The 12,565-nt window shown below is 40.9% G+C and overlaps 2 protein-coding genes and 1 long non-coding RNA gene across 7 annotated transcripts in view; 2 read left to right on the forward strand and 1 right to left on the reverse strand.

The window, feature by feature from the left end:
• The window catches only part of LOC146397468 (uncharacterized), a 39,507-nt gene extending 38,069 nt beyond the window's left edge, over nucleotides 1-1,438 (reverse strand). For both annotated transcript variants that reach the window (XR_014823977.1, XR_014823978.1), the window contains exon 1: nucleotides 981-1,438. This is a non-coding gene — a long non-coding RNA (uncharacterized LOC146397468). The remainder of the gene's footprint in view (nucleotides 1-980) is intronic.
• IL20RB (interleukin 20 receptor subunit beta) overlaps nucleotides 1-12,565 on the forward strand; it is a 991,209-nt gene that overhangs the window by 866,714 nt on the left and 111,930 nt on the right. The window lies entirely within an intron of this gene.
• NCK1 (NCK adaptor protein 1) overlaps nucleotides 1,663-12,565 on the forward strand; it is a 78,485-nt gene continuing 67,582 nt past the window's right edge. For 2 of the 4 annotated variants that reach the window (XM_084986672.1, XM_021068315.2), the window contains exon 1: nucleotides 1,663-1,755. The gene's annotated coding sequence lies outside the window, so the exon portion shown is untranslated. Of the gene's footprint in view, nucleotides 2,192-12,565 lie in introns of all 4 variants that reach the window. The other 2 variants (XM_021068316.2, XM_084986671.1) reach the window with 2 other exon arrangements.

Genomic DNA, 12,565 nt, shown 5'->3' on the forward strand with positions numbered 1-12,565 from the left:
AAACTACTGTATTAGTTAGCTTGGGCTGCTACAGCAAAATACCACAGACTGGGTGGCCTAAACAACAGAAATTTAATTCTCACAGTTCTGGAGACTGAAAGTCCCACATCTGAGTGCCAGCAAAGTTAGTTTTTGGCAAGAGCTCTCTTCCTGGCGCGCACATGGCTGCCTTCTCAGTGTGTCTTCTAGTTGTGAAGACAGAGAGCAAGCTACAGGGCTTGCTGTATCTTACAAGGGCACATCCTATAGGATTAGGGCCTCACTCTTACCACCTCAGTTGACCTTAGTTACCTCCTAAAGGCCCTAGGAGGCCTTTCTAGAATACATTTAGAATGTACTTTTAAATACATTCACATTGGGGGATAGGGCTTCAACATGAATTTTGGTAGGGAACACAATTCAGTCCATGATAAAATATGCAAAGGTATTTAGACCCTTTGAATAATCCAAAATTCACTTACATTATTCACTTTAGATGCTAGTTATGGGATATAGATGTAGAGTTGTTGCTGCCTGGAGTTCAGTGTGGTCTACTTGCTCTAGCCAACTTGAGGCCAGGAAGGGCTGGACCATAGGTGTTTTGTGCTTGACCTTGTGATCCTATATATAGCAAGTGAACCACACACCTCTATCAGCACGCAAACAATTTTGAAGTTAAATATAGAAAAGCAGAAACTCTTGGAATTTAGGGCCAGGATTAAAAATGGGATTGGAAGATGTATTAATGCCTAAACAATATTTACTGACGATCTAGCATGTGCTTGGCACTGGGGAAAAACTGTATACTGACATGGCTCCTGATTTAACTGAATGTACAGTGTCGGTAGGGAGACGGACTGACTCTTTCAACAGCTTAGGTGGGGACAATATCTGTGCACCTTGGCAGTCTTCCCTAAGGGGGCAACACCTAAGCAGAGCTACAGAGATGGCAGGGAATGGAGGGTGGCTGCAGTGCTGGCGTCGCGGGAGAACCAACTTACTGATGGCCGGTGACTGGGGCTGGGCCGCTAAGAATGGGCAGACCTGGCACCAAAGGTCACTGCTCTCCTCACAGCAAGGCTTCTGCAGCCAAGACGGGAAGCTACCCACGCACCAGGACCCTTCGAAGGCCTTCAGACTCAGCTTATTTCTGTTTGCTGCTCAATTTAAGCATATGCCTGACATTTTCCTCTCAGGTCCCCATTTCCAGGTCTTTATGTTTGTTTTGCTTTTTAAGTTCCCCGCCCTTAAAAACCTTTTGCTGGCAAGACCTTCTTCAGATGCGGAAACCAGGAGGAAGCGTCCAGAATAGCAAGGGCTGACCTCGGGAAGCCGTCATTTCTGTTGTGGGTTCTCTCCTGTGGCGCTGAGAAAGTCCAAAGTAATCAGCTAGAGAGACAAAAGCTACAAGAATCAGATGCAGGCCCAGCGTTCCTCGCCCGCTCGCTCAAAGCTGTCTGCGGAGCCTTCTCAGCTCACTCCACACCCAGCACAACGCTTGATTGACAGAGGGGCCCGCCCACTCGTGGCGCAGCGCAGATCGCTCTCGCGTCAGTGATAGGAGGGACGGAGCGGCTGAGCCTATTAGATGGGGCAGGGAGGGGGTTTCCTGCCCGCGCGGATCCGCCCGCGGCCTCGCAGCCAGTCCGCACAGCAGCCCCGCCCACTCGCCGCGCGCCCCGCCCCTCTCCCCAGAGCTACGCGGCGGCAGAGCGGAGGCCTCGTGCCCTAACGGCCATCGCGGTGGCCGCGGTGGCATCCCGGTGCCCTCCTCAGGTGAGCTGGGGCCGCCTGGGCTCGGCAAGAGGGGAGGTGAGACGGTCCTGCCGGCAGGCAGACGCACGGACAGCTTTTCCTTGCTTCCAGAGTCTTCACAGCCTGTTACTTGCCGCGGCACTTCCTCTTCCCCGGCGAAGTTAGCCCCCGGGGGCGCCGTCTGCCGGCCCCGAGTTGAGCCGGAGGGGGCGGGGAGGCCGCTCGTCCCGGCCTAGGCATTTGCCTGGCTGCTGCGCGCGACCCTCTGGCCACTGCCCTGGGCGGCGCGGCCCCGCGGCCTCCCTCTCCATCCTTTGGGAGTGCGGTCGTGTTGAGCGCAGCGGCCTGCCGCCCCGTGAGGCTGGGAGGTCGAATGTGTGGCGCGTGTCCCCCACCCCGTTTCTTTTCCTAACCAAAAGTCGTGTTGGCTGTTGTGGCGCAGTCCGAGGCCGCGAAGGTAGGGACGTGGTAGACGAGGACAGGGGCGTGCACACCCCCAGCTTGAGAGTGGGGGTAAGGAGCGTTTCCCTGTGTTGGGGGTGGACATCCTGGTGATGCGCCATACGCCCCCTCCAGCCCCCCCCTCCTTTCCCTTCTACTGGAAAAATACGGGTTATTTTAATCTTGTGGATTTGCGGTAGATTAGTACGAGAGTTGATTGAACTATGAGCTTTTGACTATATTGTGTTCTAATATATCCAGTAAAAAGAATGTATCTCGATAGTTGGTTTTGTAACCTTTCTTATCTGTGTCCATAAAAGTTAAATTAGCCGTCAGAAACTCGGGAAGCTGGATTTTGTTCGGGTCTGAGAACCCTAACATTATGTGCGCTCAGTTAATGTCTAACTAAGGAATTAGTTACCTAAAAATAATTCTGGCCGTTGGATTTGGTAAGAAACCATGAGAGTTAGGAAAGAAGGTAAGGAGAAATTTCTAATCCTGTATTGGGTGGTGAGCAAATAAGCTGAATATCCGGACAAAACTGGTAAGTGTTGCAAGAGGTATTCACTTTTTAAAATCTTAACTTCGGCAGATTTATGAAAGACAATTTGTACAATTTATTAAGCACTTGGAAAGCACTGTACCCAAAGTCTCCATCTTCAGCTATGAGTGCATAGTAAATGGGGAAATAATCCAAGAAGAAGGTTTTATCTGTTTGATAATTGTCAATAATGTTTAGTTCTTAAATAGGCATCCCATTCACAGTTTGATAGAAACTCGAGAAATATGCAGTGGTTGATTAATAGTTTTATTTTATCTTGATCACAAACGTGGGGACTTTCTTTTTTGGAAATTATGATTTGTAAGCATTCTATGCAGAATGGTCAAGATTTCTTAGCTGTGCTTGTTCATGTATTAAATTTTAAGTTGTTTGCTTTCTTTTTCTAAGCATTATATTTAGTCCAGATTTAGAGGTCTTTGTAAATAAAACTTGAAGCATACATCAAACATTTTTTATCATGCCATTGGATTTTTCTTTTCTTTTTAAATTTTTATTTATTTATTTTTTTGTCTTTTTAGGGCGGAACCCGTGGTATTTGGAGGTTCCCAGGCTAGGGGTCGAGTGGGAGCTACACCCGCCGGCCTACACCACAGCCATAGCAATGCCAGATCTGAGAGGCGTCTGTGACCTACACCACAGCTCATGGCAACACCAGATCCTGAACCCACTGCTCGAGGCTAGGGATGGAACCTGCATGTTCATGGATGCTAGTCAGATTGATTTCCACTGAGCCCCGAGAGGAACTCCATTTTTTCTTTTTTTAATTCAATGAATTTTAGTATATATTTCTAGTTGTACGACCATTATCACAACCTAATTTTACTCTTTTTTTTTTTTTTTTCTTCTTCCAGGGCCACACCTGCAGTATATGGAGGTTCCCAGGCTAGGGGTCGAATCGGAGTTGTAGCTGGCGGCCTGTGCCACAGCCACAGCAACACTAGATCCGAGCCGAGCCGTGTCTGCAACCTACACCACAGCTCACAGCAACTCCAGATCCTTAACCCACTGAGCGAGGCCAGGGATCGAACCCGAAACCTCATGGTTCCTAGTCGGATTCGTTAACCACTGAGCCACAACAGAACACCACAATCTCAATTTTAGAACATTTCCTCCCCAAACCCTCAGTTCATTCCTCTATTTTATTTTAATTTCTTAACCTTTGAGAGCTTTCTTGCCAAAGCTCAAGGTAGATGTGATTATTGTTGTAAATCACTTGTCAGGAAGACTTAATAGATACAAATGCAGTCCATTTTTTTCCCTTATAGTTTAATAATTTTCACAATTTGCTCTCCTTTATAGAAAAATACCAAATGCTCTCTACTTATACCAGAAGACTAAATGATTTTTTAGTTATTTAGTTAATAACTAGGATTGGAGGAAACTCTTGAAATCACTAAGCACTTAAGTTCTCCATAAATACTTTGCTGTGCTGTTTTAGGAAGACTACTGACAGGGCCAAAAATGACACTTAAGGGTTATTTAATAAGGCACAATTCTATCTGGATATTTCTCACTTTATTTGAAAGATAGAATTTATAGCTTTCCCATGAAAACTGATTCCATATGCTGACTTTGTCTTTAGTGATATTATTCTGCCTTAAATTAGCCAGACATAAAAATTGGTTTTATCTTTGACTTGTGTCCACATAACATTGGCCAGTTTTTGTCAGCTATTTTCTGAAATTTATTTGAGATTATCTGTTCCTTCCCACAGCATTGAGCTGCATTTTCTGCCTGAATTTTCTCCCCACTCATTATGTCCTGCCTTCTGCCTCGTTCTTAAAATAACGCTTGCAACACTCTCGCTGTTAAACCAGCAAAAATTTGCCGTTATTTACAGAGCCTAATTCAGAATTCCCATCTTTCTAACAGTCTGCTGAAGACCTACTTTTTCTAATGATAGCACTGTTTCTCTATAGGAGCTGTCCACCCTAACCAAACCAATCTCTGTTCTCATTTAGAATTTGTATTTTTCTGTTTTCTTGTCTTATGTTTAGCCTGCATTCTTTAAAAGGAATTTTCCTCCTTAAGTAAAAAATGAAGTCAAATTTTGTTGAAGTTTCATTTTTGGTCTTTTGGTGCATTCTTCTTTATGTTCCCTTTGTTGCTTTCCTTTGAATGCAGTCTCTACTGTTTTATCATTCCTTTGATTTTTAATCTTATGTGGGCATGTATCATAATACCATGGAGCAATATTGTGGGAACATTGGGATCCAACCTTGTGTTTTTTAGATAGGGAAAATAATCCATACGGACTAACTGCACAGTTAACTAATTCACAGTAGTGATAGTGGCAGAGCTGAGACTCAAACCTTGATTTCCTGCTTGACTTCCTAACTCCAGTTCTGTGTATTCCTTTTTTTTTTTTTTTTTAAATGCTGTGTTATTAGTGAAACCATACTTCTTTTCATAACTTGCAATGTCATTTTGTATTGTTTGCTTCACATTACTTTGCACTTTGTGTATTTATGTATTCTCGTTGTTTCAAAACTTGTGTGTCAGGGCAGAGGAACCTTCATGACTTGCATTGTTTGAATCATTGAAACTGATTTTTAAAGTCTACATAAAGTCTTCTAGCTTGTTGGGTATATTAACAGAGTTAACAAAAATAATATTGTCATGTTCACAGTTGAGTTCTATGACCCACTGAAAATGAATCTCCAACAGTATTACTATTGGAATTTAGTTTGTTTGAGTCTCTTGATAAAGAGACTGAATTGTGGGGAGCCTTGAAAGTACAAGTGAACAGTGTATTACATATCATGTAACTAAGTTTACTGATCTAAATGAATGTTCTTTTTTTGATAGAACAGTAACATTTTTACAGTTTCCTATTTTGTCATTTTTGTTCATCAGTTAAGAACCAGCTTATTGAGCAATCTGCTTATTAAGCAAAACATTCTGAAAACCATTTGTTCCATTTGGGGAGTTAGCTTTTATGTATTTGTTCTTCACATTTTTTCCCTCTTAACTAAAGTTTCTGTTAATGCCAGCAGTATAGGGTTTCCTTGGTATTTTTCTTACATTTATGTAGCAAGAGTTGAATGGTGTAAGACCTCTAGCATGGAAAACTATCAGGTGAAACATCTCTGGAGAGTATACTTTTCTGATCTGAAACAAATTTAGAAGCTGTTTTTCTTTTTTTTTTTTCGGTTGTTTATAATGGCGTATTTTTATTTTTTTAAGTTATCTTCAAAGATAAACTGTTGACACACAGATTGTCTTGTTTATTCTTGAACTTGTACTTAAGGAGTGCTGACTTGGATAAGTTTAGTATGAATATTTTCTGCTTTTGTTCAAACAGACCAATTGAATAAAGCAGTGAGAATATAGCTTGGGGGAATCATTTAGAAAATGGATGCATCTAAAAAGTTTTTTTTTTTAAATTTCAGAATTAGCCTTCCAGAACTTTCAGTACATGCTTCAAAATCATGTTGCATTTAAATCCATTCAAGTAATAACAAAGAATTTTTTGTACTTTTTGAGTATTCCAGCTATTATAAAAACATCTTATTAAACAAGGCATTGGAAAATTTTTTGGAAATGCTTGGTCACTTCTAAGTACTACAATATTTTTAAATAACATTTTGTTTTTTGAAACATTTAGAATACTTCATGTACAACCATGCCCCTGCTCTACCAGGATTTTGCTGCTCTAGAAAATCAGTTACTTTAATCTTTCTTTCTTTCACATTTCTTTTACATTTTGCATGTTCTTAAAAAGGCCTATAAAGTTTCCATGATTTGGCTTTTACCGACTTCTAGCTGCATCTTTTACCATTTTCTTTTCCCTTTTAGGCTGTTCTTTGGACCTTGAATAGCCAAGCTCTTTTTTGCCTTGGAGCCTATGAACATGCTCTTCTCCTTGACAGATGTCTTCCTTGAGTTAATAAGGTTGGCTGCTAGTAACAGAAAGACACCAAATAATAATTTCTCTGCCACACCAGAGAAATCCAGAGTTTGTGTGGCACTCATTCATTAGGTGTTATTTCCAGATTTGTTTCCTATTATAAATAACTTTGAAATAAAGATCTTTGTGTATATGACCTTAGAAAATTTTCCTTTTGGTTAATTCCTGTTGTGGGATCCAGTTGAAAATCTCATTAATTTCTTTAAAAACTTGCTTGGAGAAAGCATTGTAAATTTTTTGAAATCGCAAAGGCCCAAAATTGCAATGAATACATCATTGAATTTTTCTATTTGTAGACATACACCCATCACCCAGATCGAAGTGTAACGTTGCCATTGCTCCAGAAGGTTCTCTCATGCCTTTTCCCAGTGTGTATCTGCCCCCCCCCAAAGTAATCGCTGTTTTAACCTATATCACCATAGGCTATTTTTGCCTGTTTTTGAAGTAATATAAGTGAAACCATACAGTGTATACTCTTGTGTGAATGGCTACTTACTTAACATTGTTTTTGTGAGAGTCACCCATGATGTTGGATGCAGCTGTAATTGGTCTTTTTCATTAATGGCATATTTTGTTGGATGAATATATAATTTTTTTAAAAAGTTTCACTTTTAAGGATATTTCCAGTTTTTTAGCTGTTGTGAATAAAACAGCTATGAACATTTATTTACAAGTCTTTTAGTGAACATACACCCTCATTTCTTTGGAATATGTATATATATGGAAGTAGAATTGCTGTGTTTTTGTCTACCAGTTTTTGAACCTGTTCTCTGGTCCATAGTAGTTTCCTGTGATTTCTCCCTTTACCATAAAAAGTAGTGACTTCCTATATCTATATTAATTTGTTTTTAAAAGAACTGTATTAGGCATTCCCACTGTGGCACAGTGGGTTAAAGATCTGTCTCTGAGGTGGTGCCGTTCAGTCCCTCGCCAAGTGCAGTGGGTTAAGGATCCAGTGTTGCTGCAGCTGTGGTGAAGGTTGCAGCTGCTACTCAGATTTGATCTCTGGCCCAGGAACTTCCATATGGCATGGGTGTGACCAAAAAAGAAACAAAACAAAACTTTTTTAAATCCACTATTTTAATTGGAACCCCTCAAAAAGCCTTTTTGTACTGCCTTCAGCTAAGAACGATTTTACTCTTTTTTTTTTTTTTTTCCTTTTTCTTTTTGGCTTTACCTGCAGCATGTGGAAGTTCCCTGGCCAGGGGCAGAATCTGTACCACAGCAGTAACCAGAGCCACAACAGTGACAATTCTGGATCCTTAACATGCTGCACCACCAGGGAACCTCTATTTTTAAAGGGTTCAAAAAAAAAAAAAATAATAATAGTAATGTGAGACAGATACTGTGTGTGGCCTTTAAAAACAAATATTTACTCTCTGGCCCTTTATAGAAAAGGTTTGCCTACTTTGTTCTTATTGTAATGGTTCTGATTTCCTTTAATAAAATTTCTATACTACTACTTCTTTTATTCCCACTCACAACACATAATGAGTGTATATGTGCATTATTCTTGGTCTTGTCATTTATGTATAGAACACAGAACATACGTAGGGAAAGGGCCAGTTGTCATACTGAGAACAAGTCCAAGTCTTTTTTTTTTTTTTTTTTTTTGGTTTTTAGGGCTGAACCCGTGGTATTTGGACGTTCTCAGGCTAGGGGTTGAATTGGAGCTACAGCTGCCGGGTCCACCAGAGCCACAGCAATGCCACATCTGAGCCGCATCTGCGACCTACACCACAGCTCACGGCAATGCCGGATCCTCAACCCGCTGAGTGAGGCCAAGGACTGAACCCAAAACTTAATGGTTCCTAGTTGGATTCCTTTCTATTGATCCACGATGGGAACTCCCCCAAGTCATATTTTTTTTTTGGGGGGGGGGATTTGAATATTATTCTTTTTTTTTTTTATATTTTTTTTATTTTCCCACTGTACAGCAAGGGGATCAGGTTATCCTTACATGTATACATTACAATTACATTTTCCCCCCACCCTTTCTTCTGTTGCAACATGAGTATCTAGACAAAGTTCTCAATGCTATTCAGCAGGATCTCCTTGTAAATCTATTCTGAGTTGTGTCTGATAAGCCCAAGCTCCCGATCCCTCCCACTCCCTCCCCCTCCCATCAGGCAGGCACAAGTCTCTTCTCCAAGTCCATGATTTTCTTTTCTGAGGAGATGTTCATTTGTGCTGGATATTAGATTCCAGTTATAAGTGATATCATATGGTATTTGTCTTTGTCTTTCTGGCTCATTTCACTCAGTATGAGATTCTCTAGTTCCATCCATGTTGCTGCAAATGGCATTATGTCATTCTTTTTTATGGCTGAGTAGTATTTCATTGTGTATATATACCACATCTTCCGAATCCAATCATCTGTCGATGGACATTTGGGTTGTTTCCATGTCCTGGCTATTGTGAATAGTGCTGCAATGAACATGCGGGTGCATGTGTCTCTTTTAAGTAGAGTTTTGTCCGGATAGATGCCCAAGAGTGGGATTGCGGGGTCATATGGAAGTTCTATGTATAGATTTCTAAGGTATCTCCAAACTGTTCTCCATAGTGGCCATACCAGTTTACATTCCCACCAGCAGTGCAGGAGGGTTCCCTTTTCTCCACAGCCCCTCCAGCACCAAGTCATATTTTAAATGAGCCACTTTCAGAGTTTTCTGGTGGCCTAGTGGTTAAGGATCTGGCATTGTCACTGCTGTGGTGTGGGTTTGATCCTTTGCCCAGGAACTTTCACATGTCTTGAAGGCAGCCCCCCAAAAAACAATCCCCCCACTTTCATCAGCTCTCTCTGTAGTTGTGAATCATAATTGGTGGAATAAATGGGCTGTAGACAAGAAGCTATCCAAGCAGTAATATATATTTACGTATACATATCTAAGTCTGTGTATGTATTTGTATGTGTGCGTGTGTGTGGTTATATTTTCCTACCTGATAAAAGTCAAAAATGAGAGAGAATTAATCTAAGCCACATAGTAGAGTGGGAGAAACAGGAATTACATTGTTATAGGAAATAAAATGTCTTTTCCTTTAAGTCCTAACTGCCAAAAATCTCAGTTATGTTTAGTCTTAATTATATGAGCAGTCTCATCACAGGTTTCTTGTATAATAATTTTTCTTTCTTCTAAATGGCATCTTTCTATCTATTTATTGGCTGCAGTGTGCAGTGACTTGATGTGGGATCTTAGTTCTCAGACCAGGGATCAAACCTGGGCCACAATAGTGAAAGCACTGAATCCTAACCACTAGACCACCAGGGAACTCCCTATCTATTATTTTTTGATATGTATATTCCAAATTTGTTTGTATGGATATAGAAACTTATGCTATAACAAACTTATGCTCACTTAAGAAAAAAGTAGGATCACATGCTACATCTTGCTTTCTAACTTGGCTTTTATAAATATTCTTTTGAGTCAGTATAAGTTCAAAGATTCTAGAGTCATCTTAAATTCAAATGATGAAGTATAGGCTTCATCACTGTTAGTTTATTAGTTTAGGCTTAGGCCTCTCCAAACTTCATTTTTCTTATCTGTGATGTGGGGATGATACCTAATCAGAGGATTATTATAAGGTTTAAATGAGAATTTATGAATCCGTTTTAACTGCTAAGCATTGCTTGGTACACATTAGGAGCTTTAGAATCAATGTCTACATGTAAAATGACAGGGTTCAAAAATATAGATGTTTTAAATTTGCTAACTTGTCAAACTGCTATTCAGAAAAAAAATACCAATTTATGCTTTTACCAGCAAACTGTTCCTTAACTTTGTATTATCATTCTGATTTTTTTTTTTTTTTTTTTTGTCTTTTGTCTTTTTTTTTGTTGTTGTTGTTGTTGCTATTTCTTGGGCCGCTCCCGCGGCATATGGAGGTTCCCAGGCTAGGGGTCCAATCGGAGCTGTAGCCTCCAGCCTACGCCAGAGCCACAGCAACGCGGGATCCGAGCCGCATCTGCAACCTACACCACAGCTCACGGCAACGCCGGATCGTTAACCCACTGAGCAAGGGCAGGGACCGAACCCGCGACCTCATGGTTCCTAGTCGGATTCGTTAACCACTGCGCCACGATGGGAACTCCATCATTCTGATTTTTAACCAATCTTGTACATTAAAAAAAACCTAGCAGAACTATAATGAGAATTAGACAAATCTATAAGCATAATTTGAAATATTTTAGCATAACTCTGAGTAACTAGTAGAACAACAGGACAGAAAAGTCAAAAGAAAAGAGTTGAACAACTTAATTAACAAATGAGTCTAATTATATGCTTAGAATATTTCACCCAGCACATACAGAATACAGATTTTTTTTCATGTGCCTATGGACATATGCTGGGCCGTAAGAAAGATGGAAATAATCAGTTCTAGAATATGTGCTCTGACATGTTGGAATTAAGCCAGAATTCAGTTACAAAAAATACCTAGAAAATTTTCAACTGTTTGGAAACTAAACAGTATACTCCTAAGTAACCCATGGATTAAAGAAGGAATGACATTAAACTATTTTGAATTGAGCGATTAAAATAATATGATGTAACTTAAGGGATATAGGTAAGCTATGCTTAAAAGAATTTATAGTCTTAAAATGCATATGTTAGAATAAAGGCTAAAAGTAATAGAAAAGACTTCTGTGTAAAGATGGAGCAGTGGGAGTTCCCGTCGTGGCGCAGTGGTTAACGAATCCGACTAGGAACCATGAGGTTGCGGGTTCGGTCCCTGCCCTTGCTCAGTGGGTTAACGATCCGGCGTTGCCGTGAGCTGTGGTGTAGGTTGCAGACGCGGCTCGGATCCCGAGTTGCTGTGGCTCTGGCGTAGGCCGGTGGCTACAGCTCCGATTGGACCCCTAGCCTGGGAACCTCCATATGCCGCGGGAGCGGCCCAAGAAATAACAACAACAACAACAACAACAAAAAGACAAAAGACAAAAAAAAAAAAAAAGATGGAGCAGTGAAAGATGCATTACTTTTACTCCCCTCCAAAGTCTGTCAAGATGATCATATAGGATATTTTTTAAAGATTTGAACTACATCAGTAAATAGAATGGAAGAAGCAATGAAGTTTGGAAGCTAGAAAGCACAGACTGATAGAAACATTTTAGTAGACTTAAAAATAGTCAATCCTGGGAGTTCCCCTTGTGGCTCAGTGGTAATGAACCCAACTGGTATCACTGAGGATGCAGGTTTCATCCCTGGTCCTTGCTCAGTGGGTTAAGGATCCAGCATTGCCATGAGCTGTGGTGTAGGTTGAAGATGCGGCTTGGATCTGGTGTTGCTGTAGCTGTAGTATAGGCTGGCAAATGTGGCTCCAGTTCAACCCCTAGCCTGGGAACTTCTGCTGTGTGTGCTGCAGGTGAGGCCGTGAAAAAAAAAATCAGTCCTAAAATGGCAGAAGGAAAAATAGGTAAGAGTCCTTGGGCTCAGGAATTGGCAGTATCAGGTTATTTTTGTGGAAAAGGGGGTAAGAGTGGGTGGTGCTGAAAGTAGAAGAATTGCTTGACCGTCTGTTTAAGAAGATAGCTCAGGGAGTTTCCATTGTGGCTCAGTGGTAATGAACCTAGCTAGTATACACGAGGATGTGGGTTCAATTCCTGGCCTCGCTCAGTGGGTTAAGTATCCAGCGTTGCTGTGAGTGGTGGTGTAGGTTGCAGATGCAGCTTGTATTCTGCATGGCTGTAGTGTAGGCAGACAGATGCAGCTCTGATTTGACCTCTAGCCTGGGAACTTCCATATGCAGCATATGTGGCCCTAAAAAGCAAAAAAAAAAAAAAAAAAGAAAGACAGCTCAGTCAATCATAATAGCCAAAAAGTAGAAACAGTCCAGATGTCCATCAAATGACAAATGGGTAAATAAAATGCGTATTGCAAAAAAAAAGGATTGAAGTACTCATACATGTTATAACGTGAATG

This window comes from Sus scrofa, chromosome 13, assembly GCF_054392235.1.
Source record: "Sus scrofa isolate SSC_HxYL_T2T_F1_AM1 chromosome 13, Sscrofa_HxYL_maternal_Yorkshire_Landrace_v2.0, whole genome shotgun sequence".
Lineage (NCBI taxonomy): Eukaryota > Metazoa > Chordata > Mammalia > Artiodactyla > Suidae > Sus > Sus scrofa.